At 41.4% G+C, this 20899-nt stretch overlaps 1 protein-coding gene across 5 annotated transcripts in view; it reads right to left on the bottom strand.

The window, feature by feature from the left end:
* LOC129859440 (uncharacterized protein C18orf63-like) overlaps positions 1–20899 on the bottom strand; it is a 187998-nt gene that overhangs the window by 153731 nt on the left and 13368 nt on the right. Inside the window, exon 1 of one of the 5 annotated variants that reach the window (XM_055929250.1) lies at positions 3734–3962. The exons of the other annotated variants lie outside the window; for them this stretch is intronic. The gene's annotated coding sequence lies outside the window, so the exon portion shown is untranslated. Of the gene's footprint in view, positions 1–3733; positions 3963–20899 lie in introns of those variants that run through there. 5 annotated transcript variants of the gene reach the window in all.

Below are 20899 nucleotides of genomic sequence, written 5' to 3'. Positions count from 1 at the left end.
GTACAGGTGCGTCAAAGCTGGGACAGAGACTGAAAAACATCTATTTCAAGGCCATCAGACTGTTAAATAGCAATCACTAGCCGGCTACCACCCGTTTACTCACCCCTACACCTTAGAGGCTGCTGCTCTATGCACATAGAATCACTGGTCACTTTAATAATGTTTACATACTGCTTTACTTATTTCATTTGTATATAGTGTATTTTAGTGAATTGACATTGCTCATCCTAATATTTATATATTTCTTAATTCCATTTGTACTTTTAGATGTGTGTATTGTTAGATACTACTGCACCCGTAATAAGATCTGCTAAATATCTGTATGTGACCAATCAAATTTGGAGGAATAATGGTCTGGGGCTGTTTTTCCATGGTTCGGGCTAGGCCCCTTTAGTTCCAGTGAAGGGAAATCTTAACGCTACAGCATACAATGACATTGTAAATGATTCTGTGCTTCCAACTTTGTGGCAACAGTTTGGAAAAAGGCCCTTTCCTATTTATGCATGACGGGCTTTGTGCCCCTGTGCACAAAGCGATGTCCATACAGAAATGGTTTGTCGAGATTAGTGTGGAAGAATGTGACTGGCCTGCAGAGCCCAGACCTCAACCCCATCGAGCACCGACTGCGAGTCAGGCCTAAATCGCCCAATATCAGTGCCCGACCTAGAAGCAAGTCCCTGCAGCAATGTTCCAACATCTAGTGGAAAGCATTCACAGAAGAGTAGAGGCTGTTATAGTAGCAAAGGGGGGGGATGGGAGTAACTCCATATTAATGCCGATAATTTTGAAATGAGAAGTTCGACGAGCAGGTGTTCACATACTTTTGGTAATGTAGATTATATAGAAAGCATTCACCATGTCAAAGTGGTATTGTTTTTCGAAATGTTCAGACTATAATAAAAAATGTAAAGCTGAAATGTCTTCAGTCAATAAGTATTCAACCACTTTTATGGCAAGCCTAAATAAGTACAGGAGTAAAAACATACTAAGTCAAATTGCATGGACTCATTATGTGTGCAATACTTTTTCTGAATGACTACATCCATCTCTGTACCCCACACATACAGATACTTGTAAGGTCCCTCAGTCTAACAGATCATTTTAAACACAGATTCAACTACAAAGACCAGGGAAGTTTTCCAAAACCTCAAAGGGCACATATTTGTTTTAAAAAAAAGCTGACAATGAATATCCCTTTGAGCTTGATGAAGTTATTAATTGCACTTTTGATGGTGTATCAATACACAGTCTCTACGAAAATACAGGTGTCCTTCCTAATTCAGTTGCCAGAGAGGAAGGAAACCACTCAGGTCTGTCAACATGAAGGCCAATGGTGACTTTAAAAACATTTCCAGAGTTTAACCTGTTTGGGCTGCAAGGGGCAGTATTGAGGAGCCAGATAAAAGGTGCCCATTTCAAACGGCCTCGTACTCAATTCTTGCTCGTACAATATGCATATTATTATTACTATTGGATAGAAAACACTATCTAGTTTCTAAAACCGTTTGAATTATTTCTCTGAGTGAAACAGAACTCATTCTGCAGCACACTTCCTGACCAGGAAGTGGAAAGTCTGAAATCGAGGCTCTGTTCTTCTTCCTGCCTATAAATGGGCACGAGACCTATTAGTATACATGCACGTCATACACCTTCCCCTGGGTGTCAAGAGGCTGTGAGAGAAGAAATGAGGTGATTATCTTGGTCTGAGATGGAACACATCTTGGAATGACGTGTCCCCCATTTTCGGTACTCTGAAGAGCGCGAGGTGGACAGTGGGATTGCCTTTTGTTTAGCTGCCGTTATAGGCGACTACTATCTCCGGCTTTGATTTTATTTGATACATGTCATCATATCATCGTAAAGTATGTTTTTTCAATATAGTTTCATCAGATTATTGAAAAATCTTCGGGAGTTTTGCCGTGTTCCGTTCTCTTCCGTTTGTTGACATGGAGAGCGTCGTGCCACTAGGCTAGTGTGCTTGCTAAATGAAGAGGGAAAGTTGCCGTTCTAAATCCAAACAACGATTGTTCTGGACAAAGGACACTGTGTCCAACATTCTGATGGAAGATCAGCAAAAGTAAGAAACATTTTATGATGCTCTTTCATATATGTCGTAGTCGTCGGCGCCCAAGTGTTTCTGGCTATTGTGGTAAGCTAATATAACGCTACATTTTGTTTTCGCTGTAAAACACTTAATAAATCGGAAATATTGGCTGGAATCACAAGATGCCTGTCTTTCATTTGCTGTACACTATGTATTTTTCAGAAATGTTTTATGATGAGTAATTAGGTATTTGACGTTGGTGCCTGTAATTATTATGGCTGCTTTCAGTGCAATTTCTGATTGTAGCTGCAATGTAAACTATGATTTATACCTGAAATATGCACATTTTTCTAACAAAACACATGCTATACAATAAATATGTTATCAAACTGTCATCTGATGAAGTTGTTTCTTGGTTAGTGGCTATTTATATCTTTATTTGGTCGAATTTGTGATAGCTACTGATGGAGTAAAAAACTGGTGGAGTAAAAAAAGTGGTGTCTTTTGCTAACGTGGTTAGCTAATAGATTTACATAGTGTCTTCCCTGTAAAACATTTTAAAAAATCGGACATGTTGGCTGGATTCACAAGATGTGTACCTTTCATATGCTGTATTGGACTTGTTAATGTGTGAAAGTTAAATATTTAAAAAAAATATCTTTTGAATTTCGCGCCCTGCACTTGAAGTGGCTGTTGTCATAAGTGTACCGGCGTCGGGCTGCAGCCATAAGACGTTAATGGCTGTGATAGGTGAAAACTGAGGATGGAACAACATTGCAGTTACTCCACAATACTAACCTAATTGACAAAGTGAAAAGAAAGAAACCTGTACAGATTACAAATATTCCAAAACATGCATCCTGTTTGCAACAAGGCACAAAAATATTACTTAAAAAATGCCCTGAATAAAGTGCTATGTTTGGGGAAAATCCAATACAAAAAACATTAATGAGTACCACTCTCCATATTTTCAAGCATAGTGGTGGCTGCATCATGTTATTGGTATGCTTGTTATCATGAAGGACTGGGGAGGTTTTTCCCCCAGATAGAAAAGAAAACTGAAGGGAGCTAAGCACAGGCAAAATCCTAGTGGAAACCCTGGTTTAGTCTGCTGTCCATCAAACACTGGGGGATGAAATCACCTTTCAACAGGACAATAACCTAAAACACAAGGTCATATCTACATGAGTTGCTTACCAAGAAAGCATTGAATGTTCTTGAGTGGCCGAGTTAGTTTTAAATTAAATCTACTTGGAAATGACGATCTGATCCACGCCCCTACCTTCTTATTAAAAGTTATTTCCTTTAATTTCCTCTTATTAACTAACTCAGTAAAATCTTTTAAATTGCTGCATGTGCATTTATATTTTTGTTCAGTGTAAATACACTTCCCAACAGAAAAGGTGTGTACAGCAGTAATTATATAGGATGGGCCATGACTACAATACAGTACAGACATATGAAGTGGGTGAAATGGTATGGAAACGTTATTCAAGTGGCCAGTGTTCAATGGCTATGTATTCTACTGCTCAAACGTTTTAGAACACCTACTCATGCAAGAGTTTTTCTTTATTTTTTACTATTTTCTACATTGTATAATAATAGTGAAGAAATCAAACTATGAAATAACACATTTGGAATCATGAAGTAACCAAAACAAGTGTGAAACAAATACTTCAAAGTAGCCACCCTTTGCCTTGATGACAGCTCTGCACACTCGTGGCATTCTCTCAACCAGCTTCAGGAGGAATGCTTTTCCAACAGTCTTGAAGGAGTTCCCACATATGCTGAGCACTTGTTGGCTGCTTTTCCTTAAGTCTGTGGTCCGACTCATTCCAAACCATCTCAATTGGGTTGAGGTCGGCTGATTGTGGAGGCCAGGTCATCTGATGCAGCACTCCATCACTCTCCTTATTGGTCAAATAGCCCTTACACAGCCTGGAGGTGTGCTGGTCATTGTCCTGTTGAAAAACAAATGACAGTCCCACTAAGCCCACACCAGATGGGATGACGTATTGTTGCAGAATGCTGTGTTAGCCATGCTGGTTAAGTGTGTCTTGAATTCTAAATAAATCACAGACAGTGTCACCAGCATAGCACCCCCACCACCTCCATGCTTTACAGTGGGAAATACACATGCTGAGATCATCCGTTCACCCACACCGCGTCTCACAAAGACAGTCTCCTCTGAACAGTTGATGTTGAGATGTGTCTGTTAATGATCTCTGAAGCATTTATGTGGGCTGCAATTTCTGATGCTGGTAACTATAATGAAAATATCCTCTGCAGCAGAGGTAACTCTGGGTCTTCCATTCCTGTGGCAGTCCTCATGAGAGCCAAATGCATCATAACGCTTGATGGTTTTTGGGACTGTACTTGAAGAAACTTTCAAAGTTCTTAATTTTACATATTGACTGACCTTCAAGGTCTTAAAGTAATGGACTGTTGTTTCTCTTTGCTTATTTGAACTGTTCTTCCCATAATACGGACTTGGTCTTTTACCGAATAGGGATATCTTCTGTATACCCCTCCTACATTGTCACAACACAACTGATTGGCTCAAACGCATCAAACCCACAAATGAACTTTTAACAAGGCACACCTGTTAATTGAAATGTGTTTCAGGTGACTACTTCATAAAGCTGGTTGAGAGAAAGCTTTGCACACTCTTGGCAGTCATCAAGGCAAAGGGTGGCTATTTGAAGAATCTCAAATATATAAAAATAAATATATAACACTTTTTTGGTTACTACATGATTACATGTGTTATTTCATCGTTTTGACATTATCATATTATTCTACAATGTAGAAAATCGTAAAAACAAAGAAAAACCCTTGAATCAGTAGGTGTTTTAAAACGTTTGATCGGTACCTGTTGTCCAGACCCTTGGCAGTCTCCATGGGGGTGCCACAGTGTTCAATTCTCGGGCCGACTCTCTTCTCTGTATACATCAATGATGTCGCGCTTGCTGCTGGTGATTCTCTGATCCACCTGTACGCAGACACCATTCTGTATACTTCTTGCCCTTCTTTGTACACTTAACTAACCTCCAGACGAGGTTCAACGCCATACAACTCTCCTTCCGTGGCCTCCAACTGCTCTTAAATGCAAGTAAAACTAAATGCATACTCTTCAACCAATCGCTGCCCCCACCTGCCCGCCCGTCCAGCATCACTACTCTAGACGGTTCTGACTTAGAATATGTGGACAACTACAAATACCTAGGTGTCTGTTTAGACTGTAAACTCTCCTTCCAGACTCACATTAAGCATCTCCAATCCAAAATTACATCTAGAATCAGCTTCCTATTTCGCAACAAAGCATCCTTCACTCATGCTGCCAAACATACCCTCGTATAACTGACCATCCTACCGATCCTCGATTTCGGCGATGTCATTTACAAAATAGCCTCCAACACTCTACTCACCAAACTGGATGCAGTCTATCACAGTGCCATCCGTTTTGTCACCAAAGCCCCATATACTACCCACCACTGCGACCTGTACGCTCTCGTTGGCTGGCCCTCGCTTCATACTTGTCGCCAAACCCACTGGCCCCAGGTCATCTACAAGTCTTTGCTAGGTAAAGCTCCGCCTTCTCAGCTCACTGGTCACCATAGCAACACCCTCCCTTAGCACGCGCTCCAGCAGGTATATTTCACTGGTCACCCCCAAAGCCAATTCCTCCTTTGGCCACCTTTCCTTCCAGTTTTTCTGTTGCCAATGACTGGAACGAACTGCAAAAAAAAGAAATCCCTGAAGCTGGCGACTCATAACTCCCTCACTAACTTTAAGCACCAGTTGCCAGAGCAGCTCACAGATCACTGCACATAGCCCATCTGTAAGTAGCCCATCCAACTACCTCATCCCACACTGTATTTATTCATCTTGCTCCTTTGCACCCCAGTATCTCTATTTGCACATTCATCTTTTGCACATCTATCACTCCAGTGTTTAATTGCTATATTGTAGTTACATTGCCACCATGGCCTATTTATTGCCTTACCTCCCTTATCTTACCTCATTTGCACACACTTTATATTGACTTTTTCTACTGTATGTTTGTTTATTCCATGTGTAACTGTTGTTGTGTGTCAAACTGCTTTGCTTGATCTTGGCCAGGTCGCAGTTGTAAATGAGAACTTGTTCTCAACTAGCCTACCTGGTTAAATAAAGGTGATATAAAAAAAAGTGTACATAGCAGGGTTTTTTTCTGGATCAAAATGGGGCTTAGGTGGTGGGTGTGGTGTGATGGAAAAACATTCAGTTTAAACTGAAGATGACTAAAACCAGATATTCACTATGTAGAAAAGATAATGGACCTATATATTTTGAAATAAGATCTTTGATAGCTAACCATATGCATTTAGGAGTATTTTTTGTCATGGCATGTGGCCCCCATTGATTTCATTGTAATGTTTGAGTCACTCAAATAGCATGGCATAAGCCATGGCAAAATGTGTAGAATTGCAGGAAACTTGCTTTAAAACAGAAACTTTGTCACTGTGGCCAACAGGAGGGCCTCAAATGTTTGGTCGGCGACTGCACCATTGGCCACGTTCCCGCCACACCCAACACCTATGCCCCATTTTGATCCAGAAAAAAAAAACCTGCCATTGAACACTGGTCACTTTAATAATGTTTCCATACGGTTTTACACACTTTATATGTATATACTGTATTCTAGTCATGGCTCATCCTATATAGCTACTGCTGTATACACCTTTTCTAGTCACACACACACCATTTTACACTGAGTGTACAAAACATAAACATGCTCTTTCCATGACATAGCTTTCACCTGGTCAGTCGATATGATCCCTTATTGAGGTCACTTTAATCCACTTTAAAATCAGTGTAGACAAAAGGGAGAAGAGGTTAAATAATTACTTTTAAGCCTTGAGATAATTGATACATGGATTGATTGTGTGTGTGCGCGCCATTCAGAGGGTGAATGGGAAAGACAATATTTACGATCCTTTGAATGGGGTACAGTAGTTTGAATGGGGTACAAAGCTACTTGTATACATTCCAGACACTAACATTCTGATATTTCATAATTTATATTTCTGGGATTATTGTTTTGCTAGGTATTGGAGCTAGAAGCACAAGCATTTCGCTGCACCTGCGATAACATTTGCAAATCTCTGTACGCAACCAACTAACTTTGATTTGACACAAGGATCATTCCAAGATTGAGTTTTGCATAAGTGATCATAATAGCAAATAAATTATGGGTGACACTTTAAATCATGCTGCATTCTTCATTTATAAAAGGCTTATTTTCCCCCTACATTCCATATGCAAGGTTTTCTTATGAAAAAGACAATTCAGACCATGGCCCAAATTTCTCAAACAGGCCTATATCTATAGGCCTAGTAACCTATTACAAGAGTTGATGGACCAGATGTGCCATTTCTTACCAGAATGCCATTTCTATGATAATTTCATAAATGAGGGCCATTGGTTATTATGAGTGAGCGAGAGCCATAGTCATTCAAACATGAGAAAGGCAGAGTGGGTTGTTGGAAGTGAAAAGTGGCGTAATTTGTGGCCAATGCTTTTGCTCACAATTTAAAATGTTTCCTGTTGTGTGCCCTGATGAACAACACCCACATGAGCATGTAGGTACACACATGGCAGGCTTTTCTGGTGACATTGGGGTCATACTTGCAAACAATTTATATTTAAAACATGAGCATCAGCCAATTAACATTTACTTGGACGTGACAGCATGCTAAACTGTAGCTGGTCCCATCAGATAAAATGGCGCATGTTAGCCATAAGCTAACATCACCAGGTGGCAGTGATTATATCCTGGAATAAGTTAATCAGCCAATTAAAAATCATTGCAGTAGTTGGACGTGTTCCAACACTTTATCATGGAAGCGTCCTTAACATACGTCAGCTCAACAGCATGTTCTGATCATCAAAGCAACTATCACATGTATTTGACTGACAGGTCAAATGACTTTACTTGTAAAGTTCGTAATCCATGTATTTGTTGCAGATTGTGGCAAGGGTTTGAATCTCACATGAGGTTTTCCCGCACTTTGAAATTTAGATTTACATGTATTGTGTTAATGGGTTGAAAAAGATCATAACCTTAATTTTGGAGCTGTAGGTTAAGAATACATTTAATAAGGAGAAACCTCTAAGCCTTACACAGAAACATACTGCTAGGCTATATTCAGTGGTGTAAAGTAAAAATACTTTAAAGTACTAATCTGTACTTTACATTTTTAACAACTTTTACTTCACTACATTCCTAAAGAAAATGTACTTTTTACTCCATACATTTTCCCCGACACCCAAAAGTACTCGTTACATTTTGAATGCTTAACAGGACAGAACGGTCAAATTTGCACACTTATCAAGAGAACATCCCTGGTCATCCATATATCCTCTGGTCTGGCGGACTCACGAAACATAAATTCTTTGTTTGTAAATTATGTCTGAGTGTTGGAGTGGGACCCTGGCTATCCATGAAAAAATGTCATTGTGCAGTCTGGTTTGTTTAATAAGGATTTTTTTTTAAATATGAATACTTAGGTATATTTTTGCAACTACATTTACTTTTGATACTTAAGTATATTTAAAACCAAATACTTTTACTCAAGTAGTTTTTTACTGCGTGATTTTCACTTTTACTTGAGTAATTTTCTATTAAGGCATCTTTACTTTTACTCAAGTATGAGAATGTAGTACTTTTTCCACCACTGGCTATATTACATGGATGTGTACATCTAAATGTAGGCCTACATTGTTTTATAATGATCTGCTTTGTTACATATGCATTATAAAGTATACCTGTACATTGTGTTGAAATTGTATTTTATGTCTGAGAAATATAGCTAATATTCTACTCACTTTATATGTACATTCTGTATTCTCGACCTGGGTCATCCTATACAACTGCCACCTACTGGTTCCAGTCTGCCGTGAAGCGTTCATCCATGTATATGAGAAAGAGTCTAGCTACATTTTCAGATAAAAATAAAAAAGATTAAAAGTCTAATTGTCAAAGTCCTTTTCATTGCAAGTTAAAGTGTACCGTTAACTAGCGAACGTTAGCTTGCTGGCTCGCTACTAATATTATTTAAATCAGAAATCCATTTGCATTACTAGTTATAGCCTAATGTTAGCTAGCTAACATTGAACCTAGTTGGTAAGCTTTAGCTACCTGCAGATTCATATTACAGCTATGCCATCAAAAATCATAAAAATCTGTCATTCTGCCCCTGAGCGAGGCAGTTAACCCACTGCTCCCCGGGCGCCGAAGACATGGATGTCGATTAAGGCAGCCCACCACTCCTCTCTGATTCAGAGAGGGTTGGGTTAAATGCGGAAGATATATTTCACTTGTACAACTGACTAGGTATCCCCCTTTAAAAAATATCCCTCTAGTGGCTAGTATTGGAAGAAATGCCATTAGTTGGTGAATATAAAGTCTAAGATCTTTCATAGACTATATTCTGGAACAAATTCTTCATCAATCACAGCCGCATGGTGAGATTAGCATAGGGCTTATGTGTGCCATGTTATCTGATGGGACCAGATACAACCTCTGTCACGTGCAAGTAAATCTACGATTTTAACTGGAAAATAGGCATTTTGAGCTGTAGAATCTGTTCAAATGTAAATGGTTGCTTATGTTCGCAAGTATGGCCTCACAGTAGTCTTTGCACTGATGTGCGGTATTCTTGATGTTAAGAGTTCGCAAAAATGGCCCCTTTGGAACCAAAATGACTGACACCCCTATTGAGGGAGGCTCCACACTACAGCATGAGGCAGTGATTAGTGATCTCCTGATGAATCTCCCTGAATGAGGAATGGGAAAGAAATCAAGAAGTAGACAGAAAAAAAAGGCTGCTTTGAACTGACAAATACTGAAACATGGATCAATGACAATACAGACTAAGGTGTTAAGGACAAACATCAAGGCATACAGAATTATGTACTGTTTGAAGACTAAACATGGTCTGCGCTGCACCCTATAGCTGTGAACATGGCTGAATATGGACACATTCCAATCCCTCAAACGCGACAACATGCCTGAAGGGAAACGCTCAGACGGATATGGAGAGATTTCACAGGGAATACTCCATGTGGTGGGAGGATGGATTGCCGTAATCACTTATTTTTCAAGTTAACACTTGACAGTCTGCTTTATGACTAAGAGCCGGTGCAGAGCCGCACATGACTCATCGCAGACTTCACACTTACGTAGTGTTACCGCCAGAAGCCACGGGGGAAAATGTTATTTTTAATAGGCGAGACACTTTTCTTTACATACACAAGAGATGGCCTACTTCTGCCAGTCCGCTCGTTGTGATATGGTTCATCTTCTGCAGCGTGTCTGCAATAAAGTCTGCATCTCTCCCTCACGGAATATCACCTCTGTCTTACTTTCCCCTTTTTCTCAGTCCCTCTCAGAGTCTCCCCATCTCCAGAGTAGATTTTTTTTCCACAGTCTCGGTCTACTTGATCTTCTCTCGCAGTGCAGCACCTCTGCTATTCATTCACTCTCCCCTCAGTATTATTATATGGCTCTCACACAGCATGCCTACATCCCCTTCTGAATTGTGAACATGCACACTCCCCATCATGGCTTGAAATGGGGTAAACTTAGCTGGAGCGAGTTACCACCATTGCTAATCCATAAGAGGGAGTGAAAGTTGGAAGGGCCTCATGCACTTTCTTGTTTCTCTTCTACATTTGCCGGTGAATGCAGTGTTATTGCTACAGACAATTTGGAGCAACGATTTTAACTGGAAAATAGGCATTTTGAGCTGTAGAATCTGTTCAAATGTAAATGGTTGCTTATGTTCGCAAGTATGGCCTCACAGTTGTCTTTGCACTGATGTGCGGTATTCTTGATGTTAAGAGTTCACAGAAATGGCCCCATTGGAACCCAGCGCATTCGGAAAGTATTCAGACCCATTCCCTTTTTCCACATTATATTACATTCTAAAATAGATACATTCCGCCCTTTAATTAATTGTTACTTTTATTTCTTATTCTTATCTGTATTATTTTTTTAAACTGCATTGTTGGTTAGGGGCTCGTAAGTAAGCATTTCACTGTTTTATTCGGCACATTAACTAATAAAATTTGATTTGAAAAGGTTCTTTATTTTTTACTATTTTCTACATTGCAGAATAGTGAAGACATCCAAATTATGAAACAAAATTCACTACCGTTCAAAAGTTTGGGGTCACTTAGAAATGTCCTTGTTCTTGAAACAAAAGCAAATTTGTTCATTAAAACAACATCAAATTGATGAGAAATACAGTGTAGACATTGTAAATGTTGTAAATTACTATTGTACCTGGATCATCGCAACTAGCTAGCTGCTACCGAGTGGCAAACGCCCTTGTCTCGAAGCTAGCACCAGTTAGCCTCGAGACAGGCGCATCTCCCGGCTAGCAAACGAAATTACTCCAGCTACAAAACCTCTTTTGCCAATTGGCCTGGACCTTTTGTCGACACGGTGCACTGTCGCTCCATCACGACTGGTCTGCCAACGCAATTCCGTCCGATGTGCCCTCAACCGGCCTTTGTCAGACGGTGAAGACGCTTCTGCTAGCCCCATCCTGCTAACTTTATGAACGTTGTGTCTCCCGCTTGCTAGCGTAGTATCGAATTCCCTGCTGCATCTATTGTTGTTCACTGGACCCTATGATCACCTGGCTACATAGCGGATGCCTGCTGGACTGTTCATTAATCACGGTACTCCATTTTGTTTATCTGTCGGCCGCAGCCTTGAACTCAGGCCCTGTGTGTAGTTAACTGACCCTCTCTGCCCATTCATCAACATTTTACCTGTTGTTGCCTTAGCAGATTAGCTGTTGCGGTGTTACCCGTTGTTGATTGGGAGAGCTAGCTAAGACTACAACTATGATTGCTTTATGTCTCTCTAATGTCAATATACCTTGTACACTGTTTAGGGTAGTTATTGTTTCATTTTACTGCGGAGCCCCTACCCCCACTCAACATGCCTCAGATACTTATTTTGCCCCACCTCCCACATAACTAGTGACTCCAGAGATGCAACCTCTTATCGTCACTCAATGCCTAGGTTTACCTCCAATGTATTTTATTCTATGTCCCCAACGCACTAGACGACCAGTTTTGATAGCATTTAGCGGTACCCTCATCCTACTCCTCCTCTGTTCCTCGGGTGATGTAGAGGTTAACCCAAGCCCTGTGTGTCCCCTGGCGCTCTCATTTGTTGACTTCTGTAACCGTAAAAGCCTTGGTTTCATGCATGTTTACATCAGAAGCCTCCTCCCTAAGTTTGTTTTACTCACTGCTTTAGCACACTACGCAAACCCTGATGTCCTTGCCGCGTCAATCCTGGCTTAGGAAGACAATGAAAAATTCTGAGATTTCCAAACAACATTTTCCGTCAAGATAAATCTGCCAAAAGGGGGAGGAGTTGCAATCTACTGCAAAGATAGCCTGCAAAGTTCTGTCAAACTTTCCCGGTCTATGCCCAAACAATTCAAGCTTCTAATATTTTTTTTTTATCTCTCCAGAAATAAGTCTCTCACTGTTGCCCCCTGTTATAGACCCCCCTCAGCTCCCAGCTGTGCCCTGGACACCATATGTGAATTGATTGCCCCCCAACTATCTTCAGAGTTTGTTCTGTTAGGTGGCCTAAACTGGGATATGCTTAACACCCCGGCCATCCTACAATCTAAGCTAGATGCCCTCAATCTCAGAAATTATCAAGGAACCCATTAGGTAGAACCCTAAATCCGTAAACATGGGCACCCTCATAGATACTATCCTGACCAACTTGCCCTCCTAATACACCTCTGCTGTTTTCAGTCAGGATCTCAGCGATCACTGCCTCATTGCCTGCATCCGTTATGGGTCCGCGGTCAAAAGACCACCCCTCATCACTGTCAAACGCTACCCAAAACACTTCAGCGATCAGACCTTTCTAATCGACCTGGCCCAGGTATCCTGGAAGGACATTGACCTCATCCCATCAGTAGATGATGCCTGGCTATTCTTTAAAAGTGCCTTCCTCACCATCTTAAATAAGTATGCCCCATTCAAAAAGTGTAGAACTAAGACCTGACTGCCCTCGACCGGCACAAAAACATCCTGTGGCATACTGCATTAGCATCGAATGGTCCCAAAGAATATGCAACTTTTCAGGAAAGTCAGGAACCAATACACAGTCAGTTAGGAAAGTTAAGGCTAGCTTTATCAAACAGAAATTTGCATCCTGTAGCTCTGACTCCGAGCTGGTCACGGGTGCACCCAAGCCACGCTCAAGGTACTAAACGATATCATAACCGCTATCGATAAAACACAGTACTGTGCAGCCGTATTCATCGACCTGGCCAAGGCTTTCGACTCTGTCAATCACCGTATTCTTATTGGCAGACTAAACAGCCTTGGTTTCTCAAATGACTGCCTCGCCTGGTTCACCAACTACTTCTCAGATAGAGTTCCGTGTGTCAAATCGGAGATCTTGTTGTCCGGACCTCTAGCAGTCTATGGGGGTACCACAGGGTTCAATTCTCGGGCCGACTCTTCTCTGTCTGGGTGTGTGTTTGTGTGTAATATATATAAATAAATGATGTCGCTCTTGCTGCGGATGATTCTCTGATCCACCTCTATGCAGACGACACCATTCTGTATACATTTGGCCCGTCTTTGGACACTTAAACCTCCAAACGAGCTTCAATGCCATACAACACTCCTTCCATGGCCACCAACTGCTCTTAAAATGCTCGTAAAACTAAATGCATGCTCTTCAACCGATCGCTGCCCGCACCCGCCTGCCCGACTAGCATCTCTACTCTAGACGGTTCTGACTTAAAATATGTGGACAACTACAAATACCTAGGTGTCTGTTTAGACTGTAAACTCTCCTTCCAGACTCACATTAAGCATCTCCAATCCAAAATTAAATCTAGAATCGGCTTCCTATATTGCAACAAAGCCTCCTTCACTCACACTGCAAAACATACCCTCGTAAAACTGACTATCCTACCGATCCTCGACTTCGGCGATGTCATTTACAAAATAGCCTCCAACACTACTCAGCACACTGGATGCAGTCTACAATAGTGCCATCCGTTTAGTCTCCAGAGCCCCATATACTACCCACCACTGCGACCTGTATGCTGTTGTCGGCTGGCCCTCGCTACATATTCGTCTTCAGACCCACTGGCTCCAGGTCATCTATAAATCTTTGCTAGGTAAAGCTCCGCCTTAACGCAGCTTACTGGTCACCATAAAACACCCACCTGTAGCACACGCTCCAGCGGGTATCTCTCACTGGACCCGTGTGGCTCAGCTGGTAGAGCATGGCGCTTGCAACGCCAGGGTTGTGGGTTCATTCCCCACGGGGGGACCAGGATGAATATGTATGAACATTCCAATTTGTAAGTCGCTCTGGATAAGAGCGTCTGCTAAATGACTTAAATGTAAATGTCACTGGTCATCCCCAAAGCCAACACCGCCTTTGGCCGCCTTTCCTTACAGTTCTCTACTGCCAATGACTGGAACGAATTGCAAAAAATATATATATAATAAATCGCTGAAGTTGGAATCTTATATCTCCCTTACTAACTTTAAGCATCAGCTATCTGAGCAGCTTACCCATCACTGCAGCTGTACATAGCCCATCTGTAAAAAGGCCCATCCAACTACCTACCTCATCCCAATATTGTTTTTATTTACTTTACACACCAGTATTTCTACTTGCACATCATCATCTGCACATCTATCACTCCAGTGTTCATTTGCTCAATTGTAATGACTTCACTACTATGGCCTATTTATTGCCTTAGCTCCTTACTCCTCACTCCACTGTATATAGATTTTTCATTTTTTCTATAGTGTTACTGACTGGACTTGTTTATCCCATGTGTAACTCTGTTGTTTTTTGTTGCACTGCTTTGCTTTACCTTGGCCAGGTCACAGTTGTGAATGAGAACTTGTTCTCAACTGGCGTACCTGGTTAAATAAAATTTAAAAAAGGCCGATTTTTTATGAAATATCTACATTAGGCGTACAGAGGCCCATTATCAGCAATCATCACGCTTGTGTTCCAATGGCGCGTTGTGTTAGCTAACCCAAGTATATCATTTTAAAAGGCTAATTGCTCATTAGAAAACCCTTTTGCAATTGTGTTAGCACAGTTAAAAACTGTTGTTCTGATTAAAGAAGCAATAAAACTGGCCTTCTTTAGACTAGTTCAGTATCTGGAGCATCAGCAAATGTGGGTTCGATTTCTGGATCAAAATGGCAAAAAACAAAGTGCTTTCTTCTGAAAGTCGTCAGTCTCTATTCTTGTTCTGAGAAATGAAGGCCATTCCATGCGAGAAATTGTCAAGAAACTGCAGATCTCGTACAATGCTGTGTACTATTATCACCACCTTCACAGAACAGCGCAAACTGGCTCTAACCAGGATAGAAAGAGTGGGAGGCCCCGGTGCACAACTGAGCAAGAGGACAACTACATTAGAGTGTCTAGTTCGAGAAACAGACACCTCAAGTCCTTAACTAGCAGCTCATTAAATAGTAACCGCAAAACACCAGTCTCAACGTCAACAGTGAAGAGGCGACTGCGGGATGCTGGCCTTCTAGGCAGATCCTCTGTCCAGTGTCTCTTCTTTTGCCCATCTTAATCTTTTTATTGGCCAATCTGAGATTTGGCTTTCTCTTTGCAACTCTGTTTAGAAGGCCAGTATCCTGGAGTCAAACTGCAGTGGCCAAAACAAGTTTGTGCTCTTGTATTGTGCCTGGCGTACCATACACAAGCTCCACCAGAGTCTGGACCTTCACTTTACCCCCGACTGGTCCTTCGGCCTCATCAAGCAGAACGATGCTGAATGGGTGTAGTAGACAAAGAAGCACTCTCCAGTAGGTGTACCTGTAAAGATTTTCTTCCAGGGGTGAAGGAGAGGACCAAAGTGCAGCGCGGCTAGTGTTAAACATGTTTAATACCAGAACAAGTGAAACACTACAAACAACATACAAAATAACAAATGTGCAAAACCGATACAGACCTATCTGGTGCAGAACACAAACACAGAGACAGGTAACAAACACCCACAAAATCCCAACACAAAACAAGCCTCCTATATATGAGTCTCAATCAGAGACAACGACTACCATCTGTTTCTGATTGAGAACCCACACTAGGCTGACATAGAAACAGACAAACTAGACACACAACATAGAATTCCCACCCAGCTCACATCCTGACCAACACATACAAAACAGGTCAGGAACGTGACAGTACCATAATATTCAAAGGCCATTTTCTCAAAAGTGAGTTTACAAGTTGATCAACTTTCAAAGCAGATTTACTTCCTCATTGTTCCTCAAAAACGCAGTGCATGATATACTATTTTGTAGCTCTGAGCCTGTACTTTTATCCAAAGTAAAAAACACAATTTCAAATTTTGCTACATACTTTAAGACCGATTTTAGCCGGTCATTCACATTTGAGATTCTTCAAAGTAGCCACCCTTCACCTTGCTGACAGCTTCGCACACTCTTGGCATACTCTCAACCAGTTTCATGAGGTAGTAACCTGGAATGCATTTAAATTAACAGGTGTGCCTTGTTAAAAGTTAAAAAGTGTATTTGAGCTAATCAGTTGTGTTGTGACAAGGTAGGGGCGGTATACAGAAGACGGTATTTTACCAAATAGGGCTAAGTCTATATTATGGCAAGAACCGCTCAAAATAAGCAAAGAAACGACAGACAATTACTTTAAGACATGAAGGTCAGTCAAGGCGGAACATTTACATTACATTTAAGTCATTTAGCAGACGCTCTTATCCAGAGCGACTTACAAATTGGGAACATTTCAAGAACTTTGAACGTTTATTTTTACATTGCAGAATAGTGAAGACATCAAAACTATGAAATAACACATATGGAACCATGTAGTAACCCCCCCAAAAAGTGTTTAAAATCTAAAAATATTTTCGATTTCAGATTCTTCAAAATAGCCACCCTTTGCCTTGATGACAGCTTTGTACACGCTTGGCATTCCCCTAACAAGCTTCATGAGGTAGTCACCTGGAATGCATTTCAATTAACAGGTGCGCCTTGTTAATTTGTCAAATTTCTTTCCTTCTTAATGCGTTTGAGACAATCAGTTGTGTTGTGACAAGGTACGGGGGTATACAGATAGAAGACCAAGTCCATATTATGGCAATTACAGCTCAAATAAGCAAAGAGAAACGACAGTCCATCATTACTTTAAGACATGAAGGTCAGTCTATACGGAAAATTAAGAACTTTGAACGTTTCTTCAAGTACAGTTGCAAAAAAACATCAAGCGCTATGATGAAACTGGCTCACAAGAACCGCCACAGGAAGGAAAGACCCAGAGATAACTAATGAACTTATCCTCTGCAACAGAGCTATCTGCACCTCAGATTGCAGCCCAAATAAATGTTTCAGAGTTCAAGTAACAGACACATCAAATGTTCAGAGGAGACTGCGTGAATCAGGCCTTCATGGTCGAATTGCTGTAAAGAAACCACTACTAAAATGACACCAATAAGAGACTTGCTTGGGCCAAACACCACGAGCAATGGACATTAAACCGGTGGAAATCTGTCCTTTTGTCTGAGTCCAAATGTTTGATACGCAGAGTAGGTGAACGGATGGTCTCTGCATGTGTGGTTTAGGGTTGCAAAGGGTCGGAAACTTTCCGGTAAATTTCCAGACTTTCTCCGAATATTTCTCATGGGAAGTTAAGCCCTGGAATTTTGGAAACTTTGCTTAAATACATTTTTAAAAAGTTAGCGTATAACAGTGAACCTTTTTTGTGGGATACACAAGGCAATTCTTGGTCTTGTGGCATATTTTGGTTAAACTGTCCCCAATTCAATGGAATTGCAATGCACAGTGTATTCTTCCATCACATGTACAGCTGATACTCAAGATCTTGCACACTAATGAGAAGCTATTGAGCCCACACTACTACACTGGACTATGCACATTTGCATATTTGTGGCCTGCTGGTCATTTTGCAGGGCTCTGACAGTGCACCTCCTTGCACAAAGGCGGAGGTAGCGGTACTGCTGCTGGGTTGTTGCCCTCCTACGGCCTCCTCCACGTCTCCTGATGTACTGGCCTGTCTCCTGGTAGCGCCTGCATGCTCTGGACACTACGCTGACACACAGAAAACCTTCTTGCCACAGCTCGCATTGATGTGCCATCCTGGATGAGCTGCACTACCTGAGCCACTTGTGTGGGTTGTAGACTCCGTCTCATGCTACCACTAGAGTGAAAGCACCGCCAGCAATCAAAAGTGACCAAAAGATCAGCCAGGAAGCATAGGAACTGAGAAGTGGTCTGTGGTCACCACCTGCAGAACCACTCCTTTATTGGGGGTGTCTTGCTAATTGCCTATAATTTCCACCTTTTGTCTATTCCATTTGCACAACAGCATGTGAAATTTATTGTCAATCAGTGTTGCTTCCTAAGTGGACAGTTTGATTTCACAGAAGTGTGATTGACTTGGAGTTACATTGTGTTGTTTAAGTGTTCCCTTTATTTTTTTTAGCAGTATATATATATATATCATATATATATATATATATATATATATATATATATCATATATATATATATATATATATATATATACACACACACACACACACACATTTATTTTTTTAACCGTTCTTTTCCTAATCTTTACAGGAAAACGCCACGGGCACTATCTGATGTGTGGAGACATTTCACTGCAGCTAATGTAGAAGGAAAAGCTGTGTACATTTGCAAATACTGTGCAAAATCACATGTGAAGAATGCAACAAAGATGCAGAATCACCTGGCCAAGTGCAAAAAGTTCTCTCAGCGCTCACAACCGCAACTTCTATTCGAGGTGAAAATTATGAATCAGACACCTTATCGATAGCAACAGCTCATGGTCCTCCTGGAATCAGAAGCTTTTTTGACTCAATGGAGGAACGTAGTCAGAGAAATGCTGATGAATGTCTGGTTCACCTCTGATGCTCACAGGCAATGTGCATTGGAAGAGATTTCTGAATGTTCTTCTCCCAGCATACACCTTTCCAACCAAACATGCTATATTTACTAATTTGCTGGATGCAGAGTTTAACAGAGTTCAAGTGAAGGTCAAGAAAATCAGAGAGAAAGCAGACTGTATTGCAATAATCTCTGATGGGTGGTTGAATGTTCGTGGACAAGGAATAATAGACATCTCCACCTATCAACCAGTATTCTACAAGGGACAGACACACCGGTCTCTACATTGCAGCTGAGCTGAAGGCAGTCAATGACCTTGGCCCACAGAAGGTATTTCCACTGGTGACAGACAATGCTGTGAACTTGAAGGCTGCTTGGTCTACACCCATTGGCTGTGCTGCTCATGCATTGAATCTGTTCCTCAAAGACATCATGGCACTGAAAACAATGGATGTACTCTACAAGAGAGCCAAGGAAATGGTTAGGTATGTGAAGGGTCATCAAGTTATAGCAGCAATCTACCTCACCAAGCAAAGTGAGAAGAATAAGAGCACCACATTGAAGCTGCCCAGCAACACCGTTGGGGTGGTGTTATCATCATGTTTGACAGTCTCCTGGAGGGGAAGGAGTCTCTCCAAGAAATGGCCATATCAGTCTGCCGATATCAACAGCCCCATCAAGAGGATCCTCCTGGATGATGTAGTTTGGGAGAGAGTAGTAAGCAGCCCGAAACCTATAGCAGTAGTCATTGCACAGATTGAGGGAGACAATGCCATCCTGTCTGATGTTCAGACTCTGCTTGCAGATGTAAGAGAAGAAATCCGTACTGCACTGCCCACTTCACTGTTGCTCCAAGCAGAGGAAACGGCAGTTTGAAATACATCAAAAAGCATATAGACCTCTGCCCGAAGCCCATACACGCCGCAGAGTACATATGTTGGACCCCAAGTATGCTGGCAAGAACATCTTGTCTGGTGCAGAGATCAACAAGGTCTATGGTGTCATCACTACTTTGTTTCGCCACCTTGGCCTGGATGAGGGTAAGATTCTTGGCAGTCTGGCAAAGTACACTTCCGAGCAAGGGCTTTGGGATGGAGATGCAATATGGCAGTCGTGCCAACATATCTCATCAGCCACATGGTGAAAGGGACTTCGTGGATCTGAGGCTCTTTCCCCTGTTGCCTCCAAATCCCACCAACATCAGCCGCCTCAGAGCGCAACTGGTCCTTGTTTGGGAACACACACCCCAAAGCACGCAACAGGCTGACCAATACAAGGGTTGAAAAACTGGTGGCCATCCAGCCAAATTTGAGGCTTTTTGAGCCTGACAATGAGTCATCCTCAACAAGGTTGGAAAGTGACAGTGAAGATGAGGCCTCAGAGTCTGATGTTCAAGAGGTGGACATTGAGGTGGTCCAGGGAGAAGACATGGAAGCCTGAGGGGAAGACAACCAAAGCTTTAGTTTCTAGACTATCATTTTACAGATCTTGAAAATGTTTTTGGGAGATGCGATGGATCATTGGGAATCATTCAATATTCCCTTTCTTTTGTTGTTCAGTGAAGTCATCCCATGTGAAGAGTCAACTCATTTAAAATTTGGAATTTAACTATTTTTTTTTCTATTGGAAGGATTTAATCATTTGCAATTGTCTACTTATGATAAGTAGAAAGGTTTATGTTTGTCTCCATATGATATGGTAAATACATGTAAATGTTTTTGCATTGGCTATATATATTCCCGTTAATTCCCACAGAAAGTTTCCACCTCTGAATATTCCCCAAAATGTGCAACCCTAGTGTGGTTCCCACCATGAAGCACGGAGGAGATGGTGTGATGGTGCATTGCTGGTGACACCGTCTGATTT

This window comes from Salvelinus fontinalis, chromosome 7, assembly GCF_029448725.1.
Source record: "Salvelinus fontinalis isolate EN_2023a chromosome 7, ASM2944872v1, whole genome shotgun sequence".
NCBI lineage: Eukaryota > Metazoa > Chordata > Actinopteri > Salmoniformes > Salmonidae > Salvelinus > Salvelinus fontinalis.
This window is presented reverse-complemented; position numbering and strand designations above follow the sequence as displayed.